General features: G+C 45.1%; 1 long non-coding RNA gene across 2 annotated transcripts in view; it reads right to left on the reverse strand.

Moving 5' to 3' along the window:
- The window catches only part of LOC135056580 (uncharacterized), a 268794-nt gene that overhangs the window by 157467 nt on the left and 95069 nt on the right, over positions 1 to 16258 (reverse strand). The window contains exon 2 of one of the 2 annotated variants that reach the window (XR_010244021.1): positions 6394 to 6467. The exons of the other annotated variant lie outside the window; for it this stretch is intronic. This is a non-coding gene — a long non-coding RNA (uncharacterized LOC135056580). The remainder of the gene's footprint in view (positions 1 to 6393; positions 6468 to 16258) is intronic. 2 annotated transcript variants of the gene reach the window in all.

Here is a 16258-nt window from a genome sequence, read left to right on the forward strand (position 1 = left end):
CTGGACGAGGCCAGTTTTGAATAGCATCAACTTTATTCAATTGGGGCCTAATCAGACCTCTGCCTTTGGTGAAGCCCAAGTATTTGACCTCCTCCATTGCGAGGCAGCACTTCTTTGGGTTAGCAGTTAACCCTGCCTCTCTGATTGAGTCCAGTACTGCTTGTACTTTAACCAAATGGGACCCCCAGTCTGTACTGTGAATTACCACATCATCCAAATAGGCAGCTGCATATTTTCTATGGGGCCTCAAAATTTTATCCATCGCCCGTTGAAAGGTTGCTGGAGCCCCATGCAACCCAAAGGGTAACATCTTATACTGGTACAGCCCCTCCGGAACCGAAAAGGCTGTTTTTTCTTTGGCGCTATCAGATAAAGGTATTTGCCAGTAACCTTTGGTCAGGTCCAATGTGGTGAGAAACCTGGCTGTTCCCAGCCTTTCTACAAGCTCATCCACACGGGGCATGGGGTATGCGTCAAACTTGGACACCTCATTTAACTTACGAAAGTCATTACAGAAGCGTATGCTACCGTCGGGCTTCGGGATGAGCACTATGGGACTGGACCACTCACTGTTAGACTCCTCTATGACTCCCAGTTCTAACATGGTTTTAACTTCCTTAGAAATAGCTTCTCGCTGAGCTTCAGGAATCCTATATGGCTTTAAATGAACCCTGACCCCTGGTTCTGTGACAATGTCATGTTTTATTATGGTCGTTCGGCCAGGCAGCTCTGAAAATACCTCCCTATTTTGGATGAGAAATTCTTTAACCTGATTGTTCTGATCAGCTGATAATGTCTCTGACACCTTCACTGCGGGAAGCAACCGGGGTGAAGACACCGAAGGGCAAGGCTCCGCTGACAGAGACAACCTATCTTTCCAGGGTTTGATTAAGTTAACATGGTAGATCTGTTCGGGTTTTCTCTTTCCCGGCTGGTATACTTTGTAATTAACCTCATTCACTTTTTCCCTAATCTCAAATGGACCCTGCCATTTAGCTAGGAATTTGCTTTCCACAGTGGGTACCAAAACAAGAACTCTATCGCCAGGAGCAAATTCCCGTATCTTGGCACTCCGGTTATAGACCCTCTGTTGAGCACTTTGGGCCTGTTCCATGTGCTCTCTGACAACAGGTACCACGGCTGCAATCCTATCCTGCATTTGTGTTACATGCTCAATAACGCTTCTATAAGGAGTGGGCTGTCCTTCCCACGTCTCTTTGGCAATATCCAACAGCCCTCTGGGGTGTCTACCATACAACAAATCAAATGGAGAAAACCCCGTAGAGGACTGAGGAACTTCTCTGATGGCCATTAACAAGTAGGGCAACAAACAATCCCAGTTTTTCCCATCTCTCTCAACAACCTTTTTTAACATACTTTTTAATGTTTTATTAAACCTTTCCACCAACCCGTCAGTTTGGGGATGGTAGATGGACGTCCTGAGGTGAGTGACCTTAAATAACTTGCACAACTCTTTCATGATCCTTGACATAAATGGAGTACCTTGGTCAGTCAAAATTTCTTTTGGTATTCCCACTCTACTAAATACCTGCACCAGCTCCCTAGCTATCGCCTTGGTTGTGATAGTGCGTAAAGGGACAGCCTCAGGATATCGAGTGGCATAGTCCATAATTACCAGGATATACTGATGGCCCCGAGCAGACTTTAACAAGGGCCCCACGAGATCCATGGCTATTCTGTCAAACGGGACCTCTATAATAGGCATGGGAACTAGTGGGCTCCTGAAATGGGGTCTAGGGGCATGATACTGGCATTCAGGACAGGAAGAACAATATTCAGACACTTCTTTATAAACCCCTGGCCAAAAGAACCTTTGTAAAACTCTTTCAGTGGTTTTTTCTGCCCCTAAATGTCCTGCGGTAACGTGACTATGAGCTAAATCTAGTACCGTTCTCCGATAAGGCTGGGGAACTACCAGCTGTTCCACCACATCCTCACCCCTTTTGACAATGTGGTACAAGAGCTCATTACAGATGGCCATGTGGGGATACGTAACCCTGTCACCTGGTACCACAGGTTCCCCATTAACAATCTTAACATTCTCTCTAGCCTTTATTAAGGTAGGATCCTTTAACTGTTCAGACGCAAACAGATCCTTCTTTACCTCCAGGTCAGGCACGCTTTCAGTTCTAACTACTATGTCTCTGTTCCCGGCAAGAGGGTCCTCACTGGACTCCCCATCTGTCACTTCCCCAGCCAAACTAGCAAAAGGCAAAGGGCCAGAAAGTTCCGAAGACCCACGTACATCCATAAAATCACCGGTATTATCAACTGGCTTTTTACTTCTCACATCTATTGATAACCGTGATTCCCACAGTTTCCAAAAATGAGGAAAATCCCTCCCTATTATGGCCTCATGCACCAAGGTAGGGACCAGTCCCACTTTAACCATTGCTGACCCACAACAAGTTTCTATATTCACCTCAGCAGTGGCATAATGTTGGGTATCCCCATGTATGCAAGTTACCCCAATAGGTATTTGCTGGACCTTTAAGGGGTTCACTAACCCAGCTTTCACGAGGGTAACTAAACTTCCTGAATCTAGCAAGGCCTCTACCCGGTTACCCTCTAAGAACACATCACACATTTGTTTTTCCAGCTCAGGTGAAGGTACCACAGTACAGGCTAACCTAGCAAAGAAAGACATTCTGCGACATTCAAAGGCAGCATCACATTGCATGGGTTCTTGCGTGACTGGGCAATTGGCAATAACATGACCTGGCATACCACACCTAAAACATTTAACCACACGATTATCAACCCGTTTGGGCAGCATAGACCGTTCTAGCCCCATTGGCCTGTCTCCAGGGCCAGTGTTTACAGTCTCTCCAGCCTTGCGTTCTCTTAACCGCCCAGCAACGTTTTCCCACGGAACAGTCTTACCAGTCTTTACTGAAGGGCGCTGTCGAGGATCTATGGGTTGCTGGGTGGTCATCAGTAGTTCCTCTGCTGCCAAATACCTCTCTACCATGTCCACTAATTGGTCAGCAGTACCCGGGTTTCCATGGCTCACCCACTTGCGCAGGACCATGGGCAAAGATCTCAAGTAGCGGTCCATGACGACTCTTTCCACCATCTGGGGACCAGTTAATGTCTCTGGCTGTAGCCATTTTTTTGTTAGCTGAATAAGGTCGTGCATCTGGGAGCGCGGAGGCTTCTCCATGGCGTACAGCCAACGGTGCACCCGTTGTGCTCGTACTGACAGCGTGACTCCCAGGCGGGTCAGGATCTCAGTCTTTAGTTTATCATAGTCCCGAGCCTCAGCAGGGCTTAAATCAAAGTAAGCTTTTTGGGGCTCACCTGACAGGAAAGGTGCCAGCAGACTGGCCCACTGTGCTTTCGGCCAGTTCTCACGCTCGGCAGTCCTTTCAAACGTGGTCAGATAGGCCTCCACATCATCAGCCTCTGTCATTTTCTGCAGGAAGTGACTGGCCCGTATAGAACTAGAGCTGGTTGGAGCACTGACGGCCACATCTCCAACCCGAGCTGCAAGTCTCTGCACCACTTCTGCTAAGGCCTCTCTATCCTGACGCTGTTGCCTGTAAAGTTCATCAACAACTGCCTGCTGTTGTCTCTTATTTTCCTCCATTGCCACCTGCTGCTGTCTTATATTTTCCTCCATTGCCACCTGCTGCTGTCTGTTGGCCTCCTGCTGTAGTCTCCAATTTTCCTCCATTGCCACCTGCTGTTGTCTCCTATTTTCCTCCATTGCCACCTGCTGTTGTCTCCTATTTTCCTCCATTGCCACCTGCTGCTGTCGGTTGGCCTCCTGCTGAGCCGCTGTAGCTTGCAGCAAGGCTTTAAGCAGATCCTCCATGTCGACAGATTTTTCAGGCGGCTTTGTAGCTGCTTTCACCCAGGACATATATCAAACCCTCAGGGGTGAGTCTCAGTAACTTCACACTGGGCTGTATCTGCATAAACCACCGTTTTCTGCAGGCCTCACAAAGCTGCTGCTTTCACTTATGCGCAGAACGGTGTGCTCGCATTCTCCACCAAGTTGTAACACTGTAGGGGTGCAAGGCGCCTTTTCCTGGGGAATATGGCCGCACGCAGCAGCTGAGGAACAACACAAGTCCAGTTTCTGGTACAACTGACCCCGGCCAGTTTTATTGAAACAGAAAATAAAACAAACCCCAAAATAAAAATACCTTGCCTGTCCGGCACTAACTAAACATAAGATATTCCTAACTGTCACTAAACAAAACACAGAGTTCTTCAGTACATACTGTATAGCTTACTTGCATCAGAAAGCGTGTCTCTCACACACAGATCCTGCAGCCTTCCCAGGCAGTCTGCCCATACTAATCAGGTTAGAAGCACTATAACACTCTTACACAGCTGAAACCCTGATTAGCCCTCTGTGAGGCCAAAGACCCGAACTGGGCCCAATGTCTAGAACTCGCCTTATCTCTCTCTCAGAGCCTTTACCCAGCTTTTACAGCAAACTGAAAAGGTTCAGACAAAACAAAAAGCATTTTTCCTAGAAGTTAACATTTTCTAAAACATGTAAGACAAGAACCTGGGACAAATATACCTGCCCTCAAACACTATCCCAGTGTTCTTGTCACAATATATATATATATATACATACGTATATACATATACCCCCCCCCCCCCCCGCGGAAACCCCCCTCACTAAATCCTGCGTTTGCCCCTGGAACATGCTGGTGAGTGGCTGCTGAAGCATATACGAGGTATGCATAGGTGTGCGCAGGGATGGGGTGCCTGGTGCGCACAGGCACCCCCTAATGTCTGGCACCCCAATCTCACATGCCTGATACAGCGATCGCCGAGCAGGCTGATTACTGTCCCCTCTGTCTACCCTGTCAGGACTGCTTTACTGTCTGGACGCCTGGGTTAATCAAGGATGCCACCGCCCACCCGCCACATGCCCACCTCTCTCCTTCTATGTTATGCCAACGCCAGACACTGATGAGGATCAGCATGCAGCCAGCGTTCCTCTTAGGAAGACAAATTCAATACTGGCAGGCGGTCGGCAGCAACATTGACACGTCACTCGTTTTTCCAGCAGCAGCAGCAGCAGTACTAGTCTGCGACTGTCGGTGTCAGTTTAGTTACTGACTTTTAAGTAAGCTGCTGCAGCTTGCAGGGGAAAGAGAGGGGGGAGCCAGACCAGGCTGAGGAGGTGCACTGTAATTGCAGTGAGTGCCATCAGTGGTGTTTGTTTGGTGCACACCACAATATCTGACAATGTATCTGCTTTATTAGGATTGGCACAAGGGTGGATATTTTATATTGCGTTGACGTCAATAGATGGTGCTAACACGCCCAAAAGGTGGTGCTAGACACACCCCTCCGACGGTGCACTCCCTAATAAAATGTGCTGCGCACGCCTATGGAGGTATGGCTATGTAATAATGAGACTGTACTTGTAATAAAAACAAACATACTGCTTGAGTTAAAAGGGAGTTGGGGAAACATTGACCTTGGACTATCCCAAAACAGTTTTGCAAGTTTCATCCCTCTCAGACAGATAGTTTGCTGTCACACAGCATTCAGAGAAGTTGTGTATTTCCCATGCATCATAAAAATGCTTAGATCAAAAGCAGAGCAACGTGTTAACGTAAAAAATGTAGTTAAATTGAGCAAAACGCCCACTGACTCTTTCCGTATGCTAACATAGGCTTACGGAGCAGATTGTATGTCACGTGCAAGTGTGTTTGAGTGATACATAAGGTTTGGTGATGGCCATGAGGATGATGTACTGTATATGATGAATGTTTTACGGAATGCCTTGCACATCTAAAACAAATGAAAATGTGGAAAAAATTTGAAAATTGTTCGAATTGACTGTCAACTTTGAATGATAGCTGAAATGGTAAACAACGGCATAGAAACTGTTAGGCGAATTTTATGTCAAGATCTTAACATGACAAAAGTTTGTGCTAAGACTATTCCAAGGCTTCTCACTGCCGAGAAGAAAAAACGAAAGCAAATTCATACAGACCTTTTAGAACAAATTCAAGCAGTTTCACATTTTGTAGATAAAGTTATTACTGGTGATGAAAGTGGATCTTCAAGTACAATTCTGAGAACAATGCCCTGCCATGGACTGGAAAACACCATCATCACAAGAATGAAGAAAGCATGTCAAAGGAAATCCAGTCAGGTACAAATCCAAATTCTTTGATATCAAGGGCCATTAGTTTGGCAGACTGGGTTCAGAAGGTGCAACAATGAATCAACATTACTACAAAAATGTTCAGAAAACTTTGCAGGAAAGAATCAGAAAAAAAGGGCAGATTTGTGGAAAATTTGTTTCAGAACAAAACACCAGCCCACACAGCTTTGTGAAGAAGTTTTTGGCTGAGAAACAGATTGCAGTGCTAGAACACCTTCCATACTCACCAGACCTAGCATCCTGTGACTTCTTTCTTTTCCCTAAAGTCGAATCTGTACTGAAACCCATTTTGCATCCGTTACTGAGATAAAGAAGAAAATGACAGAGCTGTTGAGACAGCTGACAGATAATGAGCTAAAGCACAGCTTTGACCAATGTAAAATAAGAATGCAGCGGTGTGTGGGTGCAGAAGAGGAGTACATAGAAGGGGAACAGAGTTAAAATGTATTTAATATAATTAAACATAAATTAAATTGTCAGTCTCATTATTTAACAGCCACACCTCATGTGTGTGTGGGTGTGGTTAATCAAATCGACAGTATCTAGGTCGACAATGTTTAGGTCGACCACTATAGGTCGACAGTCACTAGGTCGACATGGATGGAAGGTCGACAGGGTTTCTAGGTCGACATGTGCTAGGTAGACAGGTCTAAAGGTCGACATGAGGATTTTTTTTTTGTGTGTCGTTTTCTTCGTAGAGTGACCGGGATCCCAAATTAGTGCACCGTGTACCCTCGCATGGCTCGCTTCGCTCGCCATGCTTCGGGCATGGTGCCTTCGCTCCGCTACCGCTTTGCTCCGCACAGATTACCGTTCCAATCGTAGTCCACGTGGATCGTTAAGTATGAAAAAATTCAAAAAAAGAAAAAAAATGTGAAAAACTCATGTCGACCTTTAGACCTGTCGACCTAGTACATGTCGACCTAGAAATCCTGTCGACTTTCCATTCATGTCGACCTAGTGACTGTCGACCTAGAGCAGTCGACCTAAACATTGTCGACCTAGATACTGTCGATCTTCAGACCAGATCCCGTGTGTGTATATCTGGCTCTGATACTAGCCAGAGCCTCCCCAGCCATTGATCTCACAACACGACACTGGATGGTAGGGTGATTGTTTAGCGATTGATTGATATTGTCGATACTAGTGATTCAGTAGCTTAATTGATCGGTTTCAAACCATGAATAAGTAACTATTCATCTCCCTTACATATTACAAACTATAAATCCCTGAAGTTCACACATCTCTATCTAAACATACTTATTCATTGGAAAAAAAACATTGAAAAAATGCAGGACACACTCACGTCTGTACACAAGGCGTGTCTTAGTTTTGTCACTGGGTGAGTTTGCAGCATTTTTAGAATGTTTAGGTTCTCTGTCTGTTTGGACAATTGACTTGCAAACATATGGATGATGGATCTGACTACACGCCCAGCCAGCCAGGGTTGCTGACAGACAGAATGGGCATAGTAAACAAAGGGGAATGAGCGGTGGAGCCAAATGTCATTACAGCTGAACAGTGATTGATGGAAGGTCACTTTCTGAGTGATGTGAAATAATATGTTTGAGTAAACAAAATAATGATGTCGCCCAGCCATCTCATTCACCGCTAGCGTAATCCAATGCTCAAGGCAACAATAAATCAGCATTAGCATATTGTGGCCATAGAGGTTTGTCTTATGGCAAAAGCAGTGCTAAACATAACATAGAGGTATGCGACATGAGAGTGTGGTCTTCTAGGTGTTAGATATGTGATATAGGATAAGTTCTATTGAAAACGGTCTCTTTTGAGGCCCCAGAACAATGCCACACTGAACTGGGGCCCCAGAGCAATGACCTACTAACATGGGGCAACAGAATAATGCCACAGTGAACTGGGGCCCAAGAACAATGACACACTGACATGGAGCCACAGAATAATGCCATACTGAGATGGGGCCCAAGAACAATGACACAATGACCCAAATCGTTCCAGCCAATAAATAGGTTGAGCAGAACTGGCCTAGAGAACACCTTAATATAATATAAATGAATGCAACAGCAAAGGAAAAGGGGCTGTACTTGTGTACAGTATGTACACAAGAAGCGCCTGCGTCCGCATGTCCAAATGCAAGAGGATCTAGCGATTTTTACAGCATTGTGCCTTGCGTGGGCTGCATACGCATCTTTAACATGTACGCTTCTCAGTCTTTTCTCTGCAGTGACTGCATGCGCATTACTGGGTGGCAATTATGTATGCACATGTAAGGCACATCCCATGGGCATGTAACAAGATGTGTGTATGCACGGAACAGTCCATTTTTTTGTTTCATTTTCTGCTACCAGCATGGGGTAGGAAGGCTGTTGATAGTAGTGATGACTGCTCTCCTGGCCTGGGGAAGACTAGATGGGACAAGTGGTTCTTATCTGCCGTCAAATTCTATAAGGACTGGGAGGTGGTGCTTGTTCAAAAATAGGGAATTAACGTTTTTATGTCATATGGAGGACCATGTCTAAAATATACTTAAATATATTTAAAAATGAATCCGAACTTTCTCCATACTGCTGCTGGTAATGTATCCTCACCATGTTATGTCGCAGAGCTCCTTGGAGTGACGCACATGGGATCATGTCATGATTGTTGAACAGGAGTATATATACACATCTCTCTCTCTCTCTCTCTCTCTCTCTCTCTCTATATATATATATATATATTCAGTTTGATAGTCTGGCACTCTGGATGAATGTAAAACTTGTATGTCGGGGTGCCCTCCTAGAAATTATATAAATAGCTACCCTCCTGGGTCCTTGGCAAGATCCACTATGGAACAAATAGAGGTGGTACTTCTTGGATTTAGGGGGATATTCAGTACAGATTGTGAATTCTGCTAAAAAGCGGAATCTGCAATCCGTTCTTTCGCAAGCTGGGGGCCACACATCGCAGGGCAAGGCCGCCCAGCATGCTAAATGGCCTGCTGAATAAGCAAAGTCCCACTGTTTGCGCAGCAAAGGCAGATGCAGGTCGGCCATGTTTTTTGTCGCAGCGGCCACGTGTGACATCACGCAGCCTCCCCGAAAACAGCCCCGCCCAGCCCTCATTTTAGATGCCACACCCCGCATTGCTGTGTCGCCACCCCCGACTGCCCCTTGAGCGCCTCTGCCTGTAAATCAGGCAGAGGCGTTAGCATCAATGCGACCGCATTGCTCACGCACACGCAGAATGGTCCCTTCCTGTGTGCAGTGGTCCTGGAAACTGGATAATGCGGTTGCATCAGGGATACGATTGCTGCTGAATGAAGTCCTAAGTCTGTAGAGCTCCACCTCTATTTGTTCCACAGTGGATCTTGCCAAGGTCCCAGGAGGATTGCTGTTTATTGTAACAGCTAAAAGCAGCACTCGCAGGACTTATGCAGCTTCAAAAATCACGAGGTAGAGACCTCAGGATAGATTAACGTTTCAGTCCATTACAGCTTTCGTCAGAATCAGTGATTTTGATGAAAGTTCAGTGCTGCAAGTATGGCGGTACGGCATGCCTGTTAGAAAATCCCAGCAGCAGGTACGCCGTACCGCCGGGCCGCCACCTTGCAGACAACGGGTCTTGGAGAGAGAAAAGCGCAGCATGTGGAAGTACACATGGTTGTTGATGTGAGTAACATAAAGATGTTCAGTATGATGCGTTTAAACTTAATGTAATGGAGTTTAAAGAGCTTAATGTAGAGATTGGGGAACATAGACACACAGCCAAATCCTCCACACATTACACTTATGGTGCCCCTACACTTGTGAGATATCTGGTACCGTACAACCCTTCGATTTTGACCACATCTGTGCGATAAATTGCAGGATTGTATGCACATCGAATGTGTCCCCCAATGCTGGTCAAATCTCGCATCTCAAGATATTATGTGTTGCACTTAATATTTATCGTATTGCACATGCGATCGCATGCTGTTTTAACCACATTCGACTTATCGCACTGTGATGTGCGATCTGTGAGGTATTTAGCTCACTTCCTGGACACTCCCCTATACCCATTTCTGGTCACCCGATTTCTGGTCGCAAGGGGCATGCGATAAATCGCATGATTGTATGCGCATCAAATGCACAAAAAAAAGCACTTTCGATGTGTTTTATCACACGGGGAGCTTCAAGGGAAATCGAAGCGCAATATTGCATCGCGCTCAATCGCACAAGTGTATGGGCACCATTAGGCTGTTTGAGGATGTTTATAAAGAGATCATAATATTATGTTGGGTTTTTGTGTAACATATGAGGATCTAATGATAGACTTGAATACACAGTGTAATGTTGTCTACTCATCCATAAGCCACAAAAATAAAAATGCAGACTTCATTGCCTCCTAAAAAGCTGATGCGCTTACTTTTGTGGGATTGTGGATCTGCCTAAATATGACCATAGAGAAAAGAAAAAGTGGAAACTTCACTTTAAAGCCCAACTTCAGTACCACTTTGGGACTCTCCCCCTCACTTTAAGCTTTTATATTGTTCTTCTAAAATATCACCATGTTTAACTTCATTTGTATCTTACGTTAAATCATGACTCTGAAGAGACCTCATGGCTGTTGTAATTATTGTACGTGTGACTTTTGTGTTTGAAAGTTTTGGTTACATTAACCAATAGCAATCTAGAAAAAGTGCAACAGTGTTATGCACACCAGTGCCTGCAGGAATGTACTGGTGTCTGAACTTTTATGCACACCAGTGCCTGCAGGAATGTACTGGTGTCTGAACTGTTATGCACACCAGTGCCTGCAGGAATGTACTGGTGTCTGAACGGATAGGGATGCAAAACAAATGAACTCACAGACAGACTGGGGAACATGACATTACGTACACAGAAGGCGATAGGGCAACAAAACAAACACAAAGTGAACAGAGAAGCCCAGAGGCTAAGAAACTGGGTGTCTCCCCAGTATTAGTAATGCTCAGATGGAAAAAGCAAGATGTTGTGTTTTAATACGTAGAGAACCCGAAATGCTGTTGCTAAGGGCAACAGCAAAACCCCAAAGGGTTACCAACGGGTGTGGCAGTAAACTCCTTGGTCAGAGATGGAATGATAGACACAAGGAGAGTCTCCACAATCCTAATCCTCACTTGCAGTGCACAGGTTCAGCTTACTGCCACTAAACTGACACCTGAACACCTTGCACAGTGAGACAGGATTTAGGCAGGCAAGTCTGAGAATACAGCCGCAAACTTGCCAAGTTCACAGAGTAGCAAAAGAACCCCAGCAAGTTAAACGACTGACTCCAGTCTTACTGCTAGGTCTGGATTGGCAGAGTGTAGTACCAAATCCCCAGGCCTATTTGCAGTAAGCAACAACAAATACAAAGCTACACAGTACTGGCTAACTTTCAGGAACTGACTAACCAACAAAGATTCAGCAGCATCTGCTTAACCTGAGAAGAGGCCTTATATAGCAGGTGCTGTCCACGTCCCACTCAGACCTCACAGACTGTGAGTACAAAAACCAGCACCGGATCCCCTGCCGTGCACAGAGCCTGTAACCACTGCACAGCAAAAGACCCGAACCGGAGTATCAGCTGCGCTCAGGTTACTCCGCTAGCACTTGTCTCCCGGTTGCCATGACGACGTGGCAGCACAGGGCAGTAGACCCTAACAAACAGTAAGGTACAAAATGCATCTCACTGATGTCTAGGACAATTTTTCCAGGTGCGCACCTCTCTCCAGAATAGGAAACACTGCTGTAAATGTGTCTTCTGCACCACTTTTATCTCATTTCATAAAATGACATCCTGTAAAACAGTATCTCTAATTATGCATGGATGGGTAAAGTAGGTGCACGTACGGATGGTGTAATGGTTAGCATTACTGCCTCACAGCACTGAGGTCATGGGCTCGATTCCCACCGTGGCCCTAACTGTGTGGAGTTTGTATATTCTCCCCGTACTTGCGTGGGTTTCCTCCGGGTACTCCGGTTTCCTCCCACAATCCAAAAATATACTGGTAGGTTAATTGGCTCCCAACAAAAAAATTAACCCTAGCGTGAATGCGTGTGCGTGTACATGTGGTAGGGAATATAGATTGTAAGCTCCACTGGGGCAGGGACTGATGTGAATGGGCAAATATTCTCTGTACAGCGCTGCGGAATATGTGTGCGCTATATAAATAACTGGTAATAAATAATAAATAAATAACCTGTACTCAGCAGGGAATGCTTGCTATCTGCTCTCTTCCATATTCCAGATCTGCACGATCTACGCAAATGAGGACATACATGTCACTGTGTAATGAGTAAAACTTTTATTCCATAAGCAGGTCTCTGAAAACATGGCTCCCGCCATGTTCCAGAGACTAATTTTACTTTTGCGCATGGTCTGTAGCCATTTTGGCTGCAATTTTTGCATTGGCTGCAGCGCCCAACCTGGGACTTCAGAAGGTAAATATAACATAGGTGCAGTGTGTGCCACCCCACCTGGACCCAGAGGCCTGTGTGCACCTCACACATTGCACCCAGGATAGAAACACCAATGCATACCAGTCATTTGTGATCTTAACAAGTCTGCACAGTGGGCCTAATTCAGACCTGATCGTCAGCCGATCAGGTCTGAACTGCGCATGCGCTGGCACCACAATGCGCCGGCGCATGCCAGACAGCCATCTCAGCCCTGCGATCGCCTCTGCCTGATTGACAGACAGAGGCGGTCGCTGGGCGGGTTGGCGGCGTTTGACCGCCGTTTTAGTGGCGCAGTCCAGTCAACGCAGGAATGCCCTGTCAAAGTCGAAAAATATTGTAATGCATACCCCATGTACTAACCCCACACACATGCCCGCTGCGTGTGCACTTATTCCGCCGTGAGGGCGCATATCCGCAATTTGCGTAAAGTAGCTCCCCACGGCCATGCGCCTTAGCGCGTGGTATGCGCATTTACGGTAGAGTTTGTGAAAGCATAGAGGGTTATTAGAACATTACATATTTAACCCAAATAGTGCACATTGTACACATAGCCCCCTGCACCACATCAGAAAGAAATAGCTGTTTTAAATGATTCCAGAACAAAGGGATTCACCTTTGCAGGATAAGAGGGGACAGACTAAGGCTATAAGGTGATGTTTGGTATCCAGCTGTAGGGTATTTTAAGGGAAACATTCTGGTGTTGGTTAGAGAAAGATCGCATGTTCCTGCGTATAGTTATGTGCAGAAGTAGAATATAGATATAAATTGTATTTACTGTATATTATGTATGTGGAGGGAAAGAGAATGAATCTCAGTCACACATAAATTAAATCTCCCAGAGACTAGAATACAATCGCCTTATTTACACTAAGCTTTGAGATTCTATGAAGAGGGCAAACACCTTTGTTTACTAAGATGGCCAGGCTTCTATTTGAAACAATGAGTGCTGAGTTGTCATTGTCTCACCTGAAAGGAAGGGACAAACAGGGTGACAATGCCCAGGAGCCAAGGCTGTTTGGAAGATCAGAAACAATAGCTAACCACAACACAAAAACCAGACAGATAGGAATTTAAGATATTAACATTCCTAGTCTAAAACCCATGGAGATAGAGGTGTTCGTTTATATATATGTAATATATATATATATATATAAATGAATAAATATATAATTCCTAACAAATTGTAATAGCAGGAGTATGTGTGTACGTATGTATATATATATTTATATATATATATATATATATATATATATGTGTGTGAATATGTGGATATATGTATATCTTGAAGATTGAAATAGATACTCATATCATGTGTGGGATCATATTGTTCAGAGTCACGTGAACATTAATCTGGTGGGAATAAGAACATTATTAAATCTTACCTCATTAAGTTATTAATAGTACCAGATTTATGATTAATGTGATGGGTTTAACTGATCATGGGGCGGGAACTCAGATGTAAACAACAGAAACCACATCTCAAGTCCTAGCCATCGCCCACTTCTTGAACTGACCAATGGTCCCCAGTGCACAGGACATGTCCCACCCCCTAACCAATGGAAGAAGAGCACACAGTGTCTATTGTATTATGCCTTGATCTACTGAATAAAGAGCGAGCTGCAGGCCAGGTCACTATCACAGACTCTTAACGCTTTCAACCTGATTAGCGGAGGACCGGATCCGGGAAGCGCTTGCGAATATTCACACGTATGTACATTGACTGTAGCCATTATTCTGTTTAGATTTATCTTGTTAGCCTGTAGTGTATAATTTGTACTGTTTTACCTTTTGGAATAATCCACTGTGGCCTTAGAACCCTGTGGTTTCAACTACAAATCGGTGTTGTGTCTTCACTTTCCTGCAAGGGTTTTAAAGTGTATTTATCTGTATAAGGTGTATAAGTATTGATAAGGTGTACGCACTGCGGGTACTTAATACCGTCAGCGCTACTTAAGGTTTAAGGTGTAACATCATTGCAGTGCTTTGCTGCATAAGGTTTAAGGTGTAACATCATTGCAGAGCTTTGCTGCATAAGGTTTAAAGTGTAATCATATCATTGCATTGTATAACTGTATAAGGATTTAAGGTGTATTAATTGGGTGCGAACGCACTGCGTGTGCTTTGTACCCACAGTGCGGCGTTTGTACGCTAAGTGCATACACGGTACGGGACTCTGTGCGCAAATAGCGTACGAAGTACGTAGCGTGAGCTAGCGACCGCAGCAGCTCCATAGTAAAGGTGTGTTTAAAGGTATAGCTTTGTGTTGAAAGGTAATATTAACATTATCAGCCCGGACCGTGCGGAGAGTGGGCCGTGGCAGCTGCGTGACGTCCCACGCAGCCGCTGCGACCCTCACAGCGACGAGTAACTCCCTGCCAACGTGCAGGAGGTGCGCTGGCAGGGAGCTACTCATCAAGTACAAAGGCATAGCCGCTGTGCGATGCTTTTGTACTTGTGCGGGGGGAGAGGGTGGGAGGGAGGGCCTGACATGTGGGGCGGACTAGCCCTGTGACGGGCATCCCCCCACATGTCAGGGTGGCTGATCGTAGATGTGCTAAAGTTAGTACATCTTCGATCAAGTCTGAATTAGTACCCAGTGTTAGAGGCATCTGTACTATGCCTTGTCGAGAGAAAAAGTGAAGAGAGATAAAGTATCAGCCAACCAGCTCCTGTCATTTTGCAAACACAGCCTTTAACGTGCCTCACCCTGCACCTAGATATAGCGCTAGGGACCCCAAATATACAGAGACGCCTTGATGCGGCTTTGGGGCTTATTCACACATTTGCGCAAATATGTGTAACGAAGATCTCTGAATTCTATTATCATGTGGAATTTATATCTGGTTACGGTTATCATTCAGGGTGCTGGGGGAAACAAATGCCTTTTATTCTTGCATAGAAATACCCCTCCCTTTCGAGCACCTGAATGATATCACTAAGCTAATTGAGCATCTACCAATATATCCAAGGTAGGTAGCTCTTAGCTTAGATATATTGTAGTAAGGAGCCATTATCATGTGGCTCCTTGCTGGTTAATCTTAGACCCAGATTGGGGTAATGGAGGTGTGAGGTGTGGTGCCTCTGGACTGGCTGAGCTGGATAGCCTTAGTGTGGCATACCTTTACATTCTATTAACACTTTTCACTTATTAATTTTTTAACACTATTTCTCTATTTTAATTGCATTTCATTTTTGTATTACTTTCTCTATAGCTTCGGCTTCCTAAATACTAGCTGGGCTTTCTGGCTTATGCTGGTGTTTTGGGGTGCCACAACCTGCACCTAGATATAGCTCTAGGGATCCCAAATATACAGAGACGCCTTGATGCGGCTTTGGGGCTTATTCACACATTTGCGCAAATTTGTGTAACGAAGATCTCTGAATTCTATTATCATGTGGAATTTATATCTGGTTACGGTTATCATTCAGGGTGTGGGGGAAACAAATGCCTTTTTTTCCAGCCTTTAACGTGACAGCTGATTGGCTGGTAATTTATCCACTTTGGGGGTCATTCTGAGTTGATCACTAGCTGCCGTTGTTCGCAGTGCAGCGATCAGGCTAAAAACCGGCACTTCTGCGCATGCGTATGGTGCGCACTGCGCACGCGCATCATACTTTCACAAAAGCCAGTGTAATTTTACACAAGCTCTAGCGACGCTTTTCAGTCGCACTG

The sequence above is a fragment of the Pseudophryne corroboree genome, chromosome 3 (genome assembly GCF_028390025.1).
Source record: "Pseudophryne corroboree isolate aPseCor3 chromosome 3, aPseCor3.hap2, whole genome shotgun sequence".
Lineage (NCBI taxonomy): Eukaryota > Metazoa > Chordata > Amphibia > Anura > Myobatrachidae > Pseudophryne > Pseudophryne corroboree.